The following is a 20,865-nucleotide window of genomic DNA, read 5'->3' on the forward strand; positions in this document are numbered from 1 at the left end:
TATTATTATTATTATCATCTTATGATAGTAATGTCTCTTCCTAATTTTTAGATATAGAATTGGCTTCTTGGGGTTCAAACTATAGTTAGTAGCCTATAGACTTTGAGATTTTTTTGATATAAAATACTATGTGGTATTTTGCAACTGCAGCCATTTTTTGTGATTAACTGAAAATTAAGATTTGCTTAACTGTGAATGAAAGAGGAACAGGACAGTATGTAAGAAAAAGAAACCCACTCATTACTTTCATTTGTTTTATTTAAGAACTCATAGGTTTTGTGACTCATTCACAAAAAATCCTTTACTTTTACCACATATAAAGTGAGTTTGCTTAAATATTTTTCCTCCTACATCCTTTCTTCTCATTTTAACTGGACTTTGTTTTTGTTTTATGCCTAAATCCAGTGATGGCAGGAAAGTTTAAATTATGGCTATTTGTGGCAATTGCCATTTTATTCTACCAGAAAATCCTAGGTGTTCTGAAATAATTAGGGAAGCCTCTACATTGTTCCAGAAGAACAAAATCTCCAGATATTATGGAAAAGTAAAACAATAGCTACAAATGGCTGTCACTGACATAAAATTGCCAGTTCTGCCACTAAAGAAAGGCAAGTGACAAATATGCCACAATGAATGACAGATAGGATTGAACAAGCCAATGAAAACCACCCCCCTCTGTGCCTGTTTGTCTGTCAGTGTTTTCAATTAGAATCATTGTAAAGTGAACTGTATGGTTCATTCATTTGAAAATTATTATGAATGCATATCACTAACGCAAAGTAAGGGGGCACAAGTTGTTTATAGAAAACACATTTTGCATGCAGAAAAATCAAAGTTCAGTCCCAAATATCACTAGCTAGAAGAGGTATGGAAGACCCATGCTTGAGAACTGCTGCCAGTCAGAGTATATATCACTGGGCTAGATGGGCCAACAGCTTCATAGAGGTGTGTAGTCTACACAGAATCACACAAATACCATGCAGATTCAATCAGTCATAGCACTGTTTGCATCATATTTTCATCCTCTGTTCTAACAACAGATAACCAGCCTGTCCTTTATCTTGATTTTAAAACTGGATCTACAAATAGTAGAGAATCCCTTAGTATAATCATCTGTGCTTTTTTGGTTGGTAATGCTTTCCTCTTGCATGCTTGTATCTGATCTGAAATACTTCCAGTTTGATTGAAATTTGAGTTGGAAGGGGAAAGAATTCTTAAATGTATGAACGGCATATAAATCAATTGGTCATAGATATCTGATGTCTTTATATTGTGCATAGATGTAGTGCTGGGTAGGCTCTTGGCCTGCTTCAGTGCTGAAAAGGGCTGTCTCTTTAGTTGTACAGGTTTTTTTTTGGAAGGCAAACACCTGAAGGAGTGGCATACAGGTGAACAGCTCTCCTACCACCAGTAATTGTCAATATCAACATGGGCTTTCTGGTGTACTAACTAAAACTGAGTAAGAGTAAGGAAATCCTTTTCATATTTTCAGTAACTATCAGGACACATAGAAATGGACAACTTCTCTGTCTCATAGGAAGATTCCATTGCAAGTACCATCACATATTAAGATTAAAGAGGAATTGACAACATAGCCTGGAGGACATTCCAAAGTGGCTACAATAAATGTTTTCCCATTGGGAAACTTTGTAAAGTCAGGAGACTTTAGCCCAAAACACACAGGCCAAATGATGCAGATTCTGGCCGCATTCATGGCGAGTCCAGATGACTCACACCCAAAATGTGACCAGCAGCCATTCATGAAGAACTGGGTCAAGAAGAAACAGATAGGATCCACTCCTTCTGGCAGCCTGGTTCAGAAACACAGCAGCAACCCAGATTGGGGCTGGGCACATGCAATTGCCATGGACCTGGTGCAGTCAGCACTGAAGCAGCCCTGCCCTGTTCTTTTTGGCCCATCTGTTTCAGGACTTTCCTTCATGACCCATCACTGATTATATGATCCAGCTGTAGAATTTCCAGTATCAGGAACAGAAACAGTAAATATTGAAGATAAAATCCATGCCAGAAAGTGTGAAATACTTTCCTATGTCTTTGTTTTCCTTTATCTTTTTTTTTTTTTTTTTAGTTCTGCAGAAAAAGGAAGTAAAGAGTTGGAGCATTCTCCACATCACCAGTACGACCAGATTATACTCTGAGCAGAGGAACAAGAGTACAGGGCCTACTCAGCTGCCATCCAATTCCTTCCAAAGTTAGCCTTCTGTATCCATGGATTCTGCATCCATGGATTCAACCATCCATAGCTTGAAAATATATATATATTTTTTAAAAAAACCCACAAAGCAAACCTTGATTTTTCCATTTTATATTAGGCTTTTTCCTTAACACTTGGGTCTCCAACTGCCGACCTGCCGATTTTGCAATCATCAGAGTCAGTGTCTTAACAGCTGAGTCACCAGGTCCAGTTACTGTGCTTCTAAAAGTGACTATCTTCTTGAGATGTAAACAGATGATAAAATGTTTGGAATCACAGAGGTGTGATCTGGGCTTGCTGACTGGTATATACTCCATTGCAAGCATTCTTAATTGTCACCTTGGGTACAGCTTCCTTTTATTTTAAACAATTTAAGGAGACATCAGACAAAACTTATTTTGCTAATATTGGCCCGTTACAGACCGCCCAAAAGGGGCGGTCTCAGGCCGCTGCCGGTTGCAGCATGGAGGAGCCGCAGCAGCCAAACCGTGCGACTCCTCCGCGCTGCAAAAAAGGAGTGTGAAAATCACGCTCCTTCTGGCAACCCAGAAGAGACGTTGCAAGTGCCAAAGCGCGCACTCGCGACGTCTCTTCCGGGTTGGGATGTGCAGACGCAGAGCGCCCGCTACGTCAAGATGGCGGCGCCCATCTGTATAGGGCGCCGCTATCTTGATGTATCGGTTACGCGCAAGGCGCGTCCGGAAGCACCGCCCCTCGTGCGTAATCGTGGCGCAAGGACAGCGCCTCTTAGGCCCGTCTATAATGCGCCATTGGCACAGTACATACTGCCCCGAAACGGCGGGCTGGAAGCACCGGTTTTTCTTTCAGAAGGACATCACAGCAGCCAAACCACACAGCGTCCCTCTGCAGTAAAAAGAACCCGGAAACGGGGGGGGGGGGGGGTGACACCCGGCGCATGTCATGAGTGCACCATTGGTGCATCAGTGATGTAAGAGATGCGCAGCAACATCTGTTCTCTGCAAGTTGCTTACATCATCATGGTGGTGCCCTTGGGTTCGGGACGCCGCCATGATGCCACTGCTGTGACATGCTAGGGCTCGGGAGCATGCAGTTACTACGCATTCCTGAACCCTAGTATCGGTGGCGGCATGCCACTTTGGGCCCATCTCTCCCAAGCCAGTTTTCTGCTTGCTAATCACTCTTATAAATCAAGACAATATGTCACCATCACAGTAGTGATAGGTTTGCAATAGCAACAACAACAATCATAATAGCAGCAACCCACATGTCAAACATGCTTATACTTAGTAAAGGTGCATATGAAAAAGTTTTTAGGGAGACCAAGTAGCTTTCCAACAGGAGAAATGTTCACTTTGATAGGGATATGGGTTGGCCAAATAAACATTTCATCATCTGATATAACTGCCATATGGCAAGGCTTCAACAACTTGTGAGCAGGCAAGGTGCCATTTTAACAGATGGGTATACATATAGCAAGCCAAATATATTTTGTCTACATGGGCACCAGATGTGTGTATTTATTGACAGCATTATTCCCAACCTGTGAAAGCTAAAACAGCTTTCTGCCTTGACCCTCTCTCTTTCTAGTAAAGAGAATGTTGTGCTACCAACACTGTAGAAACTAGATCGACTCAGTTCTATTTTGTTTTTAAAGAAATTAACCACTTCTCAGATTCATCCATTGTATTATGATGCATTATTTTGCTCAGGGTCAACTGGTAGCCTCCAGAGCACCAGAGTACTAATATGTACTTTGTTTCGCATCGTTTTCAAGACAAAGGGATAGGTTTTACTATTGGTACCTATAGCTGAGATGAAATTTCTGTGAAGCCATTTTTCCAACAATATTTTCTGATTTTTTTTTCTTTTTTGTCCTCCTCCCTAGAAAACCACTTTGCAAAATCATCTACAAACATTCTCCTCTTTATTGTGTGTATGCAGACAGATATTTGCTTGCTCCAGAAGAGGAACAAATCTGGTTCATGATAGAAAATGGAAAATTGTGATCAGGCTACCAACACAATTGTGACCAGGCTACCAAAACATTTCTTGTTTCTATCACTTCCAGTGGCAGCAAAATGAAAGCAGGTGTAGCCATATCACAGCTAGTGATGACTACACATCCTACCATAATGTAGAGTGAGGCAACTGCCTCAAGTTACAGATGCTGGGAGGTAGCAGTGTCAGTTTCAACACTGTTCCCCCTGCACTTTCTGCCCTTGCTGTCAAGAAGCTGGAGAGTAGATATTTTATGGTGACTGGTCACCTCTTTAGGGTTTGTGTCTCTCGAATTTGACAGCAGGGATTAAGACCCATAAGAAATTACTAATGTATATGTGCAAAATGAAAAACCTATAGTCAGAATTTTTGTTATCGCAGCTACCTGAAGCTAAGTTATCTGTAACTAATTTCACATGAGCACTAGCTTTCCCCATAGGACAGTAACTGTAAGTAATAGCTCTCCCATTTCTATGAACAGCTTGCTGAATTTTTTGGATGTCCTTGGGCCAATTTTGCTAAAATGACATTGTGTGGGTATTTGTCTTACAGTAATGACAGGAAAGAAAATACAATATAAATAAGAAGCAAGAGTGAAAAAGCATTTAGGATAGCATCATAGGAAATGATTTCTTGTGGGAGTAACAGGCTGACATTATCCAAGTTGGGGTGGTGGAGGCAGGTGAATAGAGCAAATATAAATATATGGAAATTCTGCTCCTGAGACAGATCTGATTTATAGTCTTATCTCAGGAAAGATAGAATCACCTTTCTGTGGTGCATTTCCAAGTGGACTTTAGGAGACACTGAATAGTATCTTCACTGAATTTTGATGCCAGCCATTTGGCTGTCTCCCCATTGTTTAACTTCATCCAGCTCTTAAATCTTCACATTCACAACATGTGGCTCTTCATCACATGAGAGTGCCTCCTAGCTATTCACACTAATTAGCCAAGGTCATTTAAATACATTTTGCATGAAGCACCTTAAGCTCAGTGTGCCATTTGGTATATTTATCAAATGACTAATCAATATGCTATACCACAGTTTCTACAGGGCCTTGAGCAATGCACAGAATGCAACATGAATTCCAATCCATGAAAGCCACCTCCTGCATAAAATGGAATTAAAGTGCACACAGTAATCATTTTTCTTGATACAAAGATGATGATAAGGAGGCCTTAATGTCGTCTGTACAACAATCTCTATTTTAAGTAAATCTTTAACTCTGCATTCTTCCTCCAACCCACCCTAATCTTGCCTTTAACAAACAGGTATTTAGCTTGCTTCGATTTCACTTTCTTTCTTCCCACATATTACCTCCACTCTATTGGTAAAGTAATTTATTCCATCCTCTGTGGAGATCCTGGATCTCATTTGCCAGCATATTTATCTTTTCTGCCACTGCACTGTCATTCATCTGCAATCTCCACAGAATACCAGACCTGTGCAGAATTTCAATTAGGATTGATTCAACTAAATCCAGGCCAAAGAATTGACACTGACAGGGTGACCCCAAGAGAATTTAATATGCTTAGAGTTTTTTAAAAAAAATGAAACAACATAAACAATAACAACGTAACCCCCATTCATTCTATCTTCTATATACTTGTTTTAATCTTCTTCACAATAGGCCATTGTACACACTGTGTTATGTCCATAAACAGATTTTGAGCTGTGCTGATAACCTCCAGAAGAAGCATTACCATACCAAATAAAGGGAGGTGGAGCTTTTCCTCTCTTCCTTTGAGGTCTAATCAACTTAAACTCAGACAGTTTGTAATGAACAGAAGAATGATTTCCACTGAGGTTGAGCTGCCTTAAGCTTTCCTTTCTGTATCTGTATACATTTTAAAATCAATACAGTGTAAGGTAATAGAGAGAAAATGGTTCCAGTCCTGGCCTCTTGATTTGACAGACTTTCAACAATTTTTGTCATAATCATTGACAGACTTCATCTGCTCATCAGTTAAATGACCTAATAGAATTTTCCAAGTAAGCCTCAGTTTATTAGGATGGCTTAGTGTTTTAAAGGGCACAAGCATCAAACACAGACAGTAACACAGACATTGCTCCCTTTTTTTATCCATTTGCTTGTTAATTTCAGCATGGCGGAATGAATCTCAAACTTGCTTACAAGCAATATCTAAGCTAAGAGGCTTCCCTTCTAATCTCAGGTGTCTAGCAGTAGATTGGGAAGAAGAAAATACAAAGTCATCCCACAGAGAATTCAGAGCTCAGAGAAGATTTTTTGTGTGTGTTTGGATTTCAATTCCCCAAATCCCTTAGCCCTATTACAACTCTCAGTATCTCCCAGTCAACATGGCCAGCATCCATGCTGGGTAATGGATTCTGTAGTTTTAATCTATTTTTTGTTTAACTTATCCCAAAAGTAACTACAGTCCATGCATATGACTATGCTCTGTGCCGTTTGGGAGTTGTAGTTCCAAAAAGTAACTATTCTAAACTCTGAATGATCACACTCCATGGTAGACTGGGCAAAAAGCACCTGTCAACTACTTCCTGGAAGATTAATTGAAGCACCTAGACTGGGCTCTACGAGCTAATGATTACTCCAGCTCAGACATCAGAAGGGATGCCAGACCCAGAAAAATCCATCTGAGTGAAGACAAACAACCACCCCATCCAAGGAGTCACAGACAGAATGGTGAAACTAGTGAGGAAACACAGCCTCCAAACAATCTACAAACTACCCAAGAAAATCCAGCAAATGCTGCACTCAGTGAAGGGCAGGAGAGACCCTCTCATGGCTGCAGGGGTTTACTGCAAACCATGCAGCTGTGGACAAGTCTACATAGGGACCACCAAACATAATGTCCAAACATGAATCAAGGAACACGAGAAACACTGCAGACTGGGTCAGCCAGAAAATTCAGCAGTAGCAGAACATGTTATAAACCATCCGGGGCATAAAATGCTATTTGAAAACACTGAAATTCTGGACCATGCCAACAACTATCAGGTCAGAATGTACAGGGAATCCACTGAAAACCATAAATACCTGGACAACTTCAAAAGGAAAGAAGAAACCCTTAAAGTGAACACAGTTTGGACACCAGTCCTGAAAAACACCAAAATGAGGACTTAGGAGCGTTACAGAGCGCCGAAAAGTGGCACTCTGCCTGCGCCGTCATTAGCTGCGCCGAGAAACCCCAGTGGCCAAACCACAAGGCTTCCCGGCACAGCTAAAAATAAGCTCCAAAATGGCGCTTCTTCTTGCGCCGTGGAAATGACGCGACAAGGCGCCAGTGGCGCACTTGACGCATCATTTTTGCGATGCTACGTGAGGATGCTAAGCGTCCGGCATGTAAAAATGGCCGCGCCCGTTTGGATAGGGCATGGCCATTTTTACGCCCCTGTCACGTGCTAGGGGTGAGGCCGGTATGGACGTTAGGTCCTCGGCCAACCCCTAGCACGTGACGGGGGCTCTGCAAAGGCCCGTGTGGAACGGGCCTCAGCAAGTGCAAATGAAAACTCCCCAGGATGAGGAGGATTCCCAGCAGACAATGGATCATTAATTAAAGCGACACCCTGAGGCCCTGCCATTCAACAACAGACCAACACAGAGATTAACATGTAAAGCACTTCCTCTCAACTAAGGGCCACACAGTAAATATATCTAACTCACTCACATGCCAGCATTTTCTGAAGATACCAGCCACAGATGCTGGCAAAACGTCAAGAATAAAGTCTTCCAGAATATGGCCACTTGGCCCTCAAAAAACCCCAAATATATAAAAATTCATGAAGATTATTGTACTCCTCTTAAATTAACCATATTTATCCTTATCATCCTGCCAAGTAAAAAGGATATGTTCACTATGTATCAAGTGCATATTTCTCCTAAAACACTATCTATGATCACCCACTACATAATTCTGAGGGATGTGGAAGGGAGCAGATAGAAAGAGGTCCTTTTCTCTAACATCATGCCACTAATGGAATGATCTCTCAGAGTGGTCCACCAGTACTAGTATCTTTCCAACACTGTACCCTCCCCCCATTTTTTTCATTCTTCAGAGCTTTTTAGCTCAATTAAGACTACCTCAGAGAATGGGGGAGTAGCACTCATTCATCTGGCACATTTGCTTGATTGTGTTATATTTTCTGCTATATATGATCTTATTTATTTGTACAGATAAACTGTGGGGGGCATTCATTTTTTGTTATCTATCCCAAAAAATAGTCATCAAAAGCAACCTTCCATCAAGTCTGCCATTTTGTCATGGAACAGGGTTCCTAACAGACATCTTTCTCAGACCAAGCTGGAAATGGCAAGGATTGGAATTGGGACATCCTCAAAGGTATGAATGCAAGCGAACAAAATGGGAATGCTGTCAACCAAGATAAGAATTCTACCTTCTCAATGAAATTTTCCTTCAAATATCTAGCATCGTAGTAACTTCAAACTTCAGTTGAGGATTTAGAAATACAGTGAGACATCCAAAGAAGAGGGAGAGGTAGAGTTACTAAGGAAATGAGACCACAACACATATAAAAGTAACTGAATGATTTTCAGTTATTCATGCTCTGCAATGCTTGAAATTTGGGGACTGGAGGAAAAATTTATTGGGTAAAGCAGAATTCATCTGGAAGAGTAACATCTTACCCACGAAAGAAGAATGGTTAAATGATCTCAATCATGCTATGCAGATGGATATCCTGACAGCGACATTGAAAGAAATAAGACTTAAAGAAGTAGAAAAAGAATGGGTTTGTGTACAGAATTACAATTGGAAATCATAAAGAATGTAGGACTTTGTTAGTTTAGCAATTTGACTGTTCATGTTTTGTCTGCCCTTTTACATTCCAAAGATAGACTTTTTTGTCAAATGTTATTATTTTCTGAAATATAAAATGCTATCAGTTTTGATATGGGAATACCAAATGTAAATTGAAAAATAGAAAACATATATTGCAAACTATTTCTTGAAATCTTCTGATACTGATAGTGTTAGTTAATGTATCAATTTGCTCACGAATCTCAATCTTATGCACGGAGCTTCTTCTTTTATGAGGAATTATGATGCAGTTTAGTCAGAACAAGTACAGTATAGGAAACTAGGAAGTGGTTAAGAGAACACAAAGAATTCTTGCTAAATAGTAATTGATTATATGTGATGTCAGCTGTATTGTCTGCGGATTGATATGTAAATTGTACTGGTTTTTGTTTGTTTACTTGTATGTGTGTTTGTGTCATCAGGTATGTTTTTGTCTTTGTCTTTCATACTTTAATAAAAAAATTAAATATATATATATATGCTTGGACAAGCTATTGTCTTCTTGCATACCTAAGTCATAATATATAAAAGTATTATATATGTGTGTATGTGTATATGTGTGTGGGGGGGAGAATATTAAGAATTCCATACCTAATGAAATTCTATCCAACCACTCCCTTATAAAATTCAAGGGATCTTTGAATGCATGCACAGCATCTTGACTAGCAAGGGGAGGATATAGTTAGACAGAATAACATTTTTTTTCCCCAGCATAAATGTGGAAAAGAACAAAAAAAAATATCTAATAAAAAACCAAAATGCAGAAAAGCAGGCAAAGTTGCATTTGGTGTATTGTTGCCAGTCTAACAGTCTGAAAACTAAAAAAATGGGGGAAAATATTTTTCTTCATTGGAATTCAGTCTGGGGTGATGAAGTAATATTTTAAACAACCAAGTAGGCATTTAATACTACAGGGCACGCACATATTAGAGAGAGATGCAATTACCAACTGCTGAAAAGACATGTTGCTGTTCATAGAATCATAGAATCGTAGAGTTGGAAGAGACCACAAGGGCCATCCAGTCCAACCCCCTGCCATGCAGGAAATCACAATCAAAGCATCCCCGACAGATGGCCATCCAGCCTCTGTTTGAAGACCTCTAAGGAAGGAGATAGAATCAGTTGAATAGGTTAGCCTCCTACAGCAAAACAAAAAACAAAATACTTGCTTTATTGGATATCCCTATGGGTATACGTCTTTTATTTAGCTTATATCTGCTTACTGATTTTCAGTAGTTGTTTGCTAGAGTTTATCAACTTCTACTGTTTGGTACTAATTCATGAAAAAGGAGAGATGATACATGCACCATAGTGGGTGAAAGGCATGAGTATAGGAATTTTAAAATATTTTAAAATATTCAAAAAATGGCCAACCACCCCCCCCCCCCCCGATAATTTAGTATCAGTAGATCCTGATGAGAACAATCTTGGAAAGACAAGAATCTTCACAGATCAGGACTTATTCTATGTAAAATTCACACATTGTTGTTTTGTACAGAAGCCATAATTTTCTGCACATGAAATAGCATTTTCTGTCTGGACAATAATATTTCAAGGCAGAACTATTAATTTCTGTGCAAACAAATTTGCCAGAGAACTAAAAAAACTGGTTCTGCATAAAATTGGCATATGGTTGATTTTCATAAAAAGGAGCATGTTCTGCCTAGGAATTAATAATTCTATGTTGAAATACAGTTTTTTACACAGAAAAGTCTGTTTTCCGGATAAAATAAGCACATGGGAATTTTGTGTCGAATAAGTCCTGAATTGCAAACAGCCATCAAAACCTGTGTGGTTTTCAAAGCCTTTCTCACAGTGGGAAGAAAATTGCTGAAATTACTCATTCTACCTTCAAGAAGAAACTCAGGGAAGAATTACATCCTTGTATGTAAGTGGTTCAGCAGCGGGCAAGGACACAATCTAAATGAGTAGCATTGCCTATATCAGATTGTGGTAATCTGCAACACTGCTAACCACTCTAGAAGCCATATGCTTCTACTATGCTAATTAAAAAGAATCCTGAAATTTCTCATAAGGCATTTTCCTGAGATAATATATGAGTTTATTCTTTGTTCTCACACCATCCCCAGATAAAGAAGGCCACTCGGCAGTTTTTCAGCAATATTCTCCACCACCTTTTTTGGTTGTATCTTCCATTAGTTGCTACACAGTGCTTTGGGTTGATGCTCAATTTGGAAGTTTGTGGAATATTCAAAATGGTTGTCAGGCTATAAACAGATCTGATGCTGCTGTCATGCTGCTATGAATATGACTCGATTGTGATCAGTGTCTTTCTATCTTCCCAGTTTTCCACAACTTTTATCCTATTGTATTTTAGTGTTTTTAAATTGTGATTATTCTATACTGTAGTTTTATAATTGGAATGGGGGGGGGGGTTGGGAAGGGATTAATTTTGAATTTTATTGTATTTTTATTGTATTTTTACTGTTGTAACCCACTCAGATTCTTCATGATTGAGCCGGCTATAAATTATTATTATTATTATTATTATTATTATTATTATTATTATTATTATTATTATTACCATGTTAATCACTAAAAGCAAGAATAACAAATGACTCTGAGGAAACAAGCAAAACCTAGACTTTTCAAGAAGAGAGGGAGGGAGGAACAGTGGTACTGCCTTTGCCCATGGTGACCTTATTGCCTAGAAACTGTTGTAAAAATTATCCTCCACTCGAAAAAAAAAGAAAGAAAAAGAAACATCCACCAATCAAATGTTCTCTGTCCACAAATATAATGAGAAATTTCAAGAGGGTATTTGCACCTGATCACAGCTCTATTAGCCCTCTTTCCATCTTTGCCACATTACAGTGCCATAAGATGGTAATATCTTCTTCCAACATTCAGTGGAACTCAGCTGCCACTGTTTTGAATTAGTGCTTTGGTCAATATAACATTAAAATGTGCAGGGGAAGCCACCTGCCTCCCATGTGCAGTGTGCGATGAAGAGCACTAGCTGTCTCACTGTAGTTAAGAGTCTCTAGAATTCAATTGTGTTTCTAGTTCTTTGAAGAGGCAGTGTCTATTCTTGTTGGAAGTCAAACAACATATAGACATCTATTTCAGAAAATTAGCATTTCTTCCATTAGCCCTTTATGGGCTATGGACACATAGAATTGGTATAGTCCTAGCTGAATTGTTTTCTACAGTAAAACACACACACACACACACACACACACACACACACACAAAGTTAAAGTAAAAAACAGGACTGGGAGATATGTAAGCAACTGAAAATAGGCAGTGGAATGTCAGGTGATAATAGCGAGAGTAGGAAGGTGACACCAAGGTGGAAGAAAAGAGATTTTGGTAGAAAAATGGGTTGTTATGTGATATTTTTAGGTTACCTAAAAATATTGTTATCATTTTAAAGCTAGATTGCTTGAAAATATCCTATCAGCAGGAAACACATATTATGTGGGCCTTTGTGCAATTGGAAATTTCCACTTTGCAATGTGATTGTCAGAAAGAAGGTGAGCTGTAACCTGCAATTAGAGGATTATTACACAGCACTTGCATTCAGCATCTATAGCGAGCTAAGGACTAGATGGACCTTATGGTCTCTTCCAACTCTATGATCGTATGATTCTAAGTTACTTTCTGGCCCTAACTTAGAGGAACTGTCAACATTGTTACTATAAAAGTATAGAGAAAGCCTATTATAGATTTAACAGACCAGTGTTTTAACAAGCGCATAGTTACTCAACTTGAGTTTTTAGAAGGAAGGGTCTCTGTTTATACAGTTGCACAGCTTGCTTTAAATCCACTGGTTAGTCTGCAGTAGAGTAGGTCTATTGTATCAAGCTGCTGGATGCTAACTTAACAGTGATGTAAATTTCATTGATTTAGTGGCCTAAATCCTCTTAGTGAATTTACTCTGGCAGTTACAAAAATTCTAGTGGCTCCATACCTGACTTCTTCCATACTTGACTTCCTGTGTAGCTGTGGCTTCCTTGCTCCTGCTGCCACTGAATGTAGCAGTGCAGTTGCACTGGTATAGTGATCCACAGGTTTCTGTTCATTGTTTCTACTTTTGTTCAGACCAGCAATAGGATCTGAGGTTCTGTGGTCTGCAGTATCCCAAATTGGAAGGGGGGGACATTGGGAGAGAAGTGAGAGAGGTCATAAGGACAAACTCAAACAGCACAACCATCATAGGCAAGGATGGGTTACTAAGACCATTAGACATCATACTAAACAGGTATTGCATTATAATTATGAATACTGTTTTTACTGCAATTATGAGCTATGGAATCATGAGGATTGCCACTTGATGTAGAAGAGCTCTCTGGCTGAAATTCTAAATATTCCTCCTTAAGCTGCATGTCCCAGGATTCCATAGTATGCAGCCATGACAGTTTAAGTGGAATCACAACACTATGTGTGCATGTGTACTGTAAAAATAAAGCAGTTTCATACCACTTTAAGTGCTGTAGCTTCATGCTATGGAATCCTCAGATTTGTAGTTTTAGAAGGTATTTGGCCTTCTCTGTCAAAAAGTGCTGGGACCTCACAAAACTACAAATCCCAAGATCAGTAGGCTAGAGCCATGGCAATTAAAGTGGTATCAATCTGTACTTTTTCTACAGTGTAGATGCGCCCTATGACTGGTAATATGAAAAGATCATTTTTCATTTATTATCTCATACTATATTGAAAGTAGGTTGCCACCCACTCCTGATGGGACACACACTTTTCTGGATTTCTGCTTTTGTGGATGGAACAACAACAACATAACTATATCTAGTACAATTACAGCACAAATTCATAAGTGTGGCACTATTGCATTCGCATGATTATTAAGTATTGTGTGTGTGTGTGTGTGTGTGTGTGTGCTCATTTCTTTCATATGCTTAATTCATGAAATGATTTTAATAGACTTGTTAAGTGCCAACAAGACTCACACGTTGTATAACAATTGGTGTTTTCTGTCATCTTAATTCATTATTGGAGAGATAACTTGGGTTTGTGGGGCCTAATAATTTTATTTATTTAATGCTAACATTTAATATTAAAATATTAAAATTTAGTAATGTTAATTCTTTTTGTTTAAGAAACTTTGTAATAAATATTACTAGTTAGATAGTGTTGTAGTTCTGTGTTTATGATGACTTTAAGGCAAATCTATCACAGGGTTTTCTTGGCAATTTTCCTTCAGAAGGGATTTGCCATTGCCTTTTTCTGAGGGTGAAAGCGTACGACTTGCCCAAGATCGCCCACTGCATTTCCATAGCAGAATGGGGATTTGTACCCTGGTGTCAGGTGATTTGAAAGTGGGTGGGCGTACATGTGCACACATGAACACACTGAATGTATCCAATTAATTTGATGTCTTAACTAAGGGCCAGAACAGACAGGCCAAAATAAAGCTGCATCGGGTCACTTTGGAGGTATGCTATTTAAATGGCACATGCATATTAAGAGACCAGAAGCTGTGCCAAAGCTGCGCTCCAGTCCTTAGGATTGGAATGTGGCTTTGGCATCGCTTCTGGTCTCTTAGGACACATGCATCATTTAAACAGCATACCTCCAAAGTGACCTGAAGCAGCTTTATTTTGGCCTGTATATTTGGGCCTTAAATTAGTGAGTGTTAATTACGTAATTTCCAAATTACTGACAATGAATTAACAGTAACAAACATACCAATGTACATAGTATTTTACAAGCTATAAGAACACAATCTTGTGCCCTAAGGAAGCATACAGTCTGTCACTGGGGAGGCTGTTGAAGGGAGGAAAAGTATCTGAGACAGGTTTAAACAATACATCAAATGTAGTTAACACATAGACTAAATTATAGTAAGGCAGGCATTGGGCAGTTTTTGGACCTCCTAATTGTTCCTAGATTACCCTTCCATAATGTCTAGAGACTGCTCATGATATATGGACTGATGGGAGTGGGAGTTAAAAGCTAACAACAGCTAAAGCAGTGGTTCTAGGACTTTGCTTCTCCAAATATTTAGGACTCCAGCTTCCAGAATTTCTGAGGATTGGACATAATGCTTTGGAACTCTGGGAACTGAAGTCCAGGAGAGAACCAAATGTTCTCCTCCAAAGAAACACACATCCAAAGGAACACACATTATCCAGCACTATAGTAAGATATGAAGACCAAAGGAATGCTTTCATAATTTAAGATAAATATGTTTCAAGTCTGATTATGTGAAACAAGCTAACTTTAGGATATTTAGTGAAATCCAACACCAAACTTGGTATCTGGGCTGGAATTACGCATCTCCCCCTCCATCCCCAAGAATATCTTATTTCTTTTTTTATATATAGAACATTCAATGTGATCCACTCCTTTTTAAATTTCTGGCAGGGGTTAATGTGCCTTGTGGAAATTTTAGTAGGAAACTCATTAGAATTTAATAAAAACAAAAATATTCTTTTTGTGTGATGACCTGATTAAAGTAAGAAATGAAAAGATACAGCCTAAGGCAACTATTGCAGTCTTATCATCAGTAACTAACTAAAATCATCTTGCTCTAGATTCTGTATCCAAAGTGCTGGGAACCACTATCATGACTAAGAGCCAAAATTACACTTGGTGTAAGAAGGCAAAAAACGTGTAACTTCAGTGCAATGCAGTTCACTCCCATGAAGTTTCAATTTTTGATAAAACACTGTATGATTTTTAAACAACTATCTTACTGGAGATTTGGAAAAGAAAATATTTTAATGAGTAAGTCCTGAGGAGTCAAAGATGACAAAAACATATTGTGTAGGCCTTAAAGTTTGACAGGAAATGTGTTTTCTTCCTTTGATTGATTGGATAGCTTCCACATGGATGAAATACATGCTGAATTATTTAAAGATAATTACACCGCTGTGCTGTTGCTAAAATATTAAGACACAGTTGTCCCATAGGAAGAATTGTGACAGGCATTGGCACATCAAGTAATGAATAGCTGAAGGGTAATAGAGAAAAGAGCTACTGAAAGACCCTAGACTTAAGAAACAAAGTGTTCATAAGAAAATCACATTCACATTCACGAAAGATAAAATAGTGATTTTTATCTTCATAGCCATCCTGCCCCTGCCCCTTGAATTGAATTCAAACTTCTTCTGTTCTGAATTTTAAAAAAGAGCTATTGGGCCTGTACATTGTCAAGAAGGTTATAAAATCATAGACTCTTGAAAGGGGACCACAAGGGTCATCTAGGCCTCATTCCCACTTACTGATAATTAGGTTTATGATCCGAATTGATGAATCAGTTCAGTCTGCGACACTGGTTCACACTAGTTTGCACCGATTCAACAATTCGAATCATGCAATAGCCTTGGCCTTCTCCCATCACCGGCCTCTCCCTCTCCATCCCCAGCTGTCCCTGGCCTCCTCCTGTCCCATTTCCAACCTGCTCATTCCTGCCTTTCCCTTAGCACAGCTTCCTGGAGTGCCTTTTGTGGCAGAATGAGCAGGCACTGGCCAGGTGAATAGAAGGCCTGGCATGCTGTCTGTGCCACCAGGGAGCCAAAGCATGCTGGGAAGGAAGCTGTGCGAAGGGGAAGGAGGGAACGAGCAGGCCTGGAATGGGGCAGGAAGGCTCCCCAGAAGCATGGACAGTGCACCGGGCCTTCCTACCCACCTGTCCAGTGCCTTTTGCAGTGGAACGAACAGGCACCGGGCAGGTGGGCAGAAGGCCCAGCATGCTGTGCCCATTCCTTGAAATGTCAAATTAGGCTACAGTGACACATGCCTTAATTACATCCTGTTTGGACTACTGCAATGCACTCTACAAGGGGCTGCCTTTGGAAATTGTTCAGAAATTTCAGCATGTGCAAAACGCCACTGCCAGAACGCTAACTGGGGCCAGTTATAGGGAGCATATAACTCCCTTCTGAAATAGCTGCACTGACTACCAGTTTGTTTCTGGGCACAATTCAAAGTGCTGGTTATGACTTATACATGGCTTAGGTCCAGAGTATTTGAGAGACGGTAGCTACAAACATGCTAGAGCCTTAAGATCTTCCAAGGAAGGCTTTCTCTTGGTCCCTCCACCATCACAGGCTCGCATGATAAGGACACGAGACAGAGCCTTCTCGATGGCTGCTCCTGCCCTCTGTAATGCCCTTCCATGAGAAGCAAGGCTGACCCCCTCCTTGCTTGCGTTTCATTGGCAGGTAAAAATGGCTCCATTCAGGCAGGCTTTTAGTGTCTAGTCATGGGATGGGTTTTATATGGGATGGGTATTGTGATTTTGTGATTTTATGTTTGTAATGCTATACTGTTTTTAGCTGATGTTTTAATTGTTTTATTGCAGTATGTTTTTAGAACTGTTATTGTGAGCCACCTTGGGTCCCTTTGGGGAGAAAGGCAGGATAGAAATTAAATAAATAAATAAGTTAAATATTTTGAAACTGGGGTTTGACTTGCAGAAAGGAGGGCTGAAAATTGGAGGAAGAAACATTGATAATTTAAGATATTACTGCCAAAACAAAAAACTTGGAATAACTACTGACAAAATTTGAAGAAGAATGTTGAAAGCTGATTTACTGCTGAATACTGAGGCAGGATCAAAAATCTCAATCACAACTGATTTCCAAAACTTTAAAGTAGATGACAAAGACTGAAGTGTTGAAAATTTCCCATGCCTTGGCTCATTCAGTAACAGTAATGAACACTATGGACAAGAAGGCTGATTTGGAAGGGCATCTATGAAGGAACAGATAACAGCCTCAAGTGTATAAATATTTAATTTAATACCAAAGACAGGGTCACCCATGCCATAGTATTTCCAGTTATTATGTACAGATATGAAAGCTGGACAGAGAAGAAAACTATTATTGTTTAATTCTGTTTTAGTACTGGGTATGGGGGGGGGGTAGGTCTAGGGTTTGATTTTTAACTTCATTGTAATTGATGTATTTCATTGCTGTAACCCGCCTGGATTCTTCGTGATTGGGCGGGCTATAAATAAATCTTTATTATTATTATATTATTTTACAAAACACCCCAAAAGTCTTCTTATTTGAAATGCGGTGCTGGAGCTGAGTTCTATACATATCATGGACTTCCACAGAAACAACAACAAATGGATCTAGAGCAAATCAGAGATCCAGCATGGTGGAGTTGTTTGAGTGTTGGGCTACATGTCTACAGGGTTCAAATCCCAGCTTGGCCACAGAAACCCACTGGGTGACCTTGGGCAATTCACATGCCTGCTAAACAAATCTTCTCTTTCACATCACCATAAATGGTAAATGATTTGAAAGCACACAACAACAAGAGCAAATGAAACCAGAACTCTCCTTAGAGGCTAAAATGACTAAACTGAGGCTACTGTACTTTGAACATATCATGACACAACATCACTCATTAGAATAATCTATATTGCTTGGTAAAGTGGCAGGCAGTGAAAAAGAAAAAGATTAAAGGTAGATAGAGTCAATCAAGGATGTGACAACCTAGAATTTACAAAACCTGAGTAGGCCTGTTAACAGCAGGGTTGCTTGAAGATCTCTCATTCATAGGTTTGCTGAACATTCAAGCTGACTAAATGCCACATAACAACATAAATGCAAGTCTTAAATATTCTGTCACATTTTAAAATGTCATTTTTTGCTGTTTTATTGTTTTAATGTTTCATAATCTTATTACGCTATAAAATTTCACAGACTGCTTTACAAGCTGCCTCTTGGAAGTGAACGTCCTAGAAACTAGGATGAAATCTTCATTGTTATCATTATTGCAAGGGATTTGGGGCTTGGTGTTTCATCTTAGATGAAAAAGGAGGGTGTAATTTACTGGTATCAATGTGCATTTCTTTTTAACAGAATTTCTATAATATATATAATAAAATTCCATTACTAGGGGAAAGGATGGTATATGGGCATGTCATTAGAGCCAAATGCTCAGGTTAGTTGAAGTAGCTATTATTTCTTTGCAAATTCAAACTTTGCATCACTACATTCTTTTTCAGAGAAGAAGAAGAAGAAGAACAAGGCACAGCAGCAACAGTTTTTCTCAGTTTGAACTTAATTATTTGATATTTGCTCTTGTCTCCTGGTACAGTATGACATGGCCTGATGAAATGTGACATTTTTGACCATTTTTGTTAGAAGTGAGTAGGAATGGATAAATATCCATGGTAAGTCTGAATGTATTGCTCATCCTTGATGTCTGGTAGTATGCATAGTAATTAATACTATAGGACTAGGAGAGATTGGCCAGAATGGGAAGTAAGGTCCAATCGTTCTTGAGGAGCTGTTGTGAAGAATTTTGTGAATCCTTTAATTTGTTTTTGTTTTTTAATGTAATGCTAAAGTACTAACAGGTTCAGCTTTCCCAGCTCCTTCTTGGGCCATGAAAATAGGACAGAATTTTGGCCTCAGCTCAGTTATATTTTCTCTGTTTGGATAACCTTGGTAATTTAGTAATAATAATAATAGTATTTATTTATAACCCACCTCTCCCTGTCTTGGATCAAGGTGGGTAACAGCATATAAAAAGAGAAAACAATAAAACCAAAGGCACAGAAACAGATAAAAGTACACTGGACTTCAGATTCCCACTCACTCTCCCCCAAAAAAAATTAACATTAAAGCAATTCCTAAATAATGGCCAATAAGATCAGTCAAAAACAAATCAGTCTGAAGCGAACAATTTAAGCAAGTGGAGAGTGAGATTAGGGGATCAATTTGGGAAGGCCCGCCAGAAGAGATCCATTTTTATTGCTTTCTTAAAGGTCTCCAAAGATGTTAGTTGGCAGATCTCATCCGGCAGGTCATTCCAGATTTTTGGAGCGGCAGCAGAAAATGTTCTCTGAGAAGTAGTTACCAGTCTAGTTCTCTCTGACTGTAGTAGATTCTTCCCTGAGGATCTGAGAGTGCGGGAAGGATTATATGGGAGGAGGCGTTTCCTCAGGTAAGCTGGACCCAGGCCATGAAGGGCTTTATAGGTAATGACCAACACCTTATACTGTGCCTGGAAGCTAATAGGTAGCCAGTGAAGGAATTTTAGAATGGGTGTGATAGAATCAAACTTGGAACTCCAAGTCACCAATCTGGCTGCCATGTTTTGGACTAGTTGCAGCTTCTGAACATAGCATAAGGGTTGCCCCATGTAGAGCGCATTGCAAAAATCGAGACGAGAGATTACCAGGGAATGTACAACTGTTTCAAGGTTTTCCCGTTCCAGGAAGGGTCGTAGCTGGTGAATCAGGCTGGCTGATAGTGGGCACTCCTGGCTGTCATGTCCACCTGGGATGACAGGTGAAGCGACGAGTCGAGGAGCACCCCCAAGCTATGAACACAGTCCTTTAGCGGAAGTGTGACCCCATCCAGAACTGGTGAGTTTATCACCATACCTGGATTGGGATTGCCTATTTGGATTCAATTTAAATCTATTTTCCCTCATCCAATCCATTACTGACTTCAGACAGTCATTCAGAGGAGAGTTGAAAACAGAGTTGAAAACCATCCTGTTCAGAGAAGCCTTCCCAGGCATTGCATAATTGTCGCTTACTATTTTATGTTCTTTTGGTGTCTGTTTATCAAACCATTTCCTGTATTGCTATGTACTGTATATGCATTATCCTACTTGAGAGTATGTATTTTCCCTGGAAGAAGATTAACCATCCATTATGAAGCCAAGCCCTCTCTCCAGTCCATCTGTATTGGTCCAGGCCTCGGAGGTAGAGAGGAACTGCTGGACCTCTTACCCTTTCCTTCCACCACTCCCTTCTCCTTCTGTGTCATGTCTTTTTAGATTGTAAGCCCGAGGGCAGGGAACCGTCTAACTAAAAAGGTAGCATGTACAGCGCTGTGTAAATTTACAGCGCTTAATAAATAAAGGTTAATAATAATAATAATAATAATAATAATAATAATAATAATAATAATA

At 39.3% G+C, this 20,865-nt stretch overlaps 1 long non-coding RNA gene across 3 annotated transcripts in view; it reads right to left on the reverse strand.

The window, feature by feature from the left end:
- The window catches only part of LOC121919673, a 218,005-nt gene that overhangs the window by 5,919 nt on the left and 191,221 nt on the right, over positions 1-20,865 (reverse strand). Inside the window, exon 1 of one of the 3 annotated variants that reach the window (XR_006101552.1) lies at positions 9,944-9,992. The exons of the other annotated variants lie outside the window; for them this stretch is intronic. This is a non-coding gene — a long non-coding RNA (uncharacterized LOC121919673). Of the gene's footprint in view, positions 1-9,943; positions 9,993-20,865 lie in introns of those variants that run through there. 3 annotated transcript variants of the gene reach the window in all.

The sequence above is a fragment of the Sceloporus undulatus genome, chromosome 1 (assembly GCF_019175285.1).
Source record: "Sceloporus undulatus isolate JIND9_A2432 ecotype Alabama chromosome 1, SceUnd_v1.1, whole genome shotgun sequence".
Lineage (NCBI taxonomy): Eukaryota > Metazoa > Chordata > Lepidosauria > Squamata > Phrynosomatidae > Sceloporus > Sceloporus undulatus.